Source organism: Octopus bimaculoides, chromosome 26 (assembly GCF_001194135.2).
Source record: "Octopus bimaculoides isolate UCB-OBI-ISO-001 chromosome 26, ASM119413v2, whole genome shotgun sequence".
Lineage (NCBI taxonomy): Eukaryota > Metazoa > Mollusca > Cephalopoda > Octopoda > Octopodidae > Octopus > Octopus bimaculoides.
The window spans coordinates 8,534,612-8,536,361 of NC_069006.1; positions in this window are offsets into that span (position 1 = coordinate 8,534,612).

A 1,750-nucleotide genomic window follows, 5' to 3' on the forward strand; every position below is an offset into this window, starting at 1 on the left:
ATATATATATATATATATATATATATGCACAAACACACACACACACACACATACACACACGCATATGTATATATATATATATGCAAGTGCAAAGCGGAACTATTCCAATAAAAGAGGGAAATTCGATCAAATTCCTTGCAAAGCGTTTTGACAATTCGCTCTCAGACAGAAGCAATGTAACTAATACTGAGCAGCAGGCAGAAGAGTGGCTGAGGAGGACTGAAAGATCAGGGCTTCCGGGAAAATATAGGGTGTGGCTCTACCAACACGGACTGCTTCCAAGCCTCATATGGTTATTGACACTGTATGAGAATCCGATGACAAACGCAGAAAGAATGGAAAGGAAGGTAAATAAATACCTCCGAAGGCTTGCACATAAGATCTGGACAGCTACAATGATCCCTGTCATTCGTAGTTGCGGAATGCAAAGTCGTAAAATGTAATGTTGTAGTGATACAAAAACTCACAAGATGAGCTTGTCAGACATGCAGTTATTACAACAGGGTGCAGGAGAAAGTGGATTACTGGCATCGCAATCGCACGGACTGAAACCATGCTGGAGCTACGCGACATCATTGAAGTTACATGCAGGGATCGCCAGAGTCTCGGTTTTAGCATTTTCAATAATGGAAGAAGACACATATCAGGTAGAGGAGGGCTATGATTCAGGTAGATGTGCGGAACCAGGAGGAAGGAAGAAGAAGGTCAAGAGCTGTGGAGATGGTATCTCAGGTTGCTTGGACTAAATGGGATCTCCCTAAAAGGAAAGTCACATGGACAGACCTGTGGAGACTGGAACCTTTCCCTTTCTCCTTCCTGCCGTGGGCGATGTATGACACTCCCAACGCCAACAAACCTGCACAGATAGGGTTTGAAAGAAGACTAACTAAATAGACTATTAAGATGTGACGACCTTTTCTGTTTGGCTGTCACTTTTCAATTTCTTCAAATTTTGCTCAAACTGATTTTACATTTGGCGTATTGGTGTAGTTTTCTACGCTCATCATTGACATAAAATCGTTGTCGCCATAAATCAATGAATGAAATGTTAATAATTTTTAAAGTTTCCAAATTTTGGATAATTTTAGCTAATCGAAAGCCACAGTGATATGGTACCGTGGGGACGCAATTGGTAATAGTTGGATAAGTAGGCCGGGTAGGATTATGGAGGGGTGTTACTTGGGTCTTCTTAAGGGTCGCTCCAATGTATATCCTACCCGAGAAACTCTGACACGTGGGGCTCGGAACGACTCCACGTGTCTGAGATGTAGAGTAGGGGCAGAGACAATCTCCCATATCAGTGGAGTCTGTGGTGCTCTTAAAGGACCACGACTCGCCAGGCACAATAAAATATGTAGCTTGGTGGCGAAAGAAGCTGTTGACTACGGTTGGAGAGTCAGTATGGAGCCTTCTTACATTGTAGGAGGCTCCAGGCTGATTCCCGACTTAGTCTTTAGCCGTCCGGAGAAGGTAGTAGTCATCGATGTGACCGTCCGATTGGAGCAAGGAGATGCCTTGAGAGAGGCAACTCTTGAGAAAATACACAAGTACCGGCCGCTCATACAAGCTGTTTCCAAGCTGCTTATCGACGCGGTCATTTTCGCTTATCAAATGCTTAAAACACATGCAGTATGATATCTGCTAAAAATAACAGCAAAGTAGGCCTTAAATCACGCACGAATATATTTTTTGGCTTTTCCATAATCGTATGAATTCCCTTTTGTAAAATACAGATTAGCAGAAATTTTGT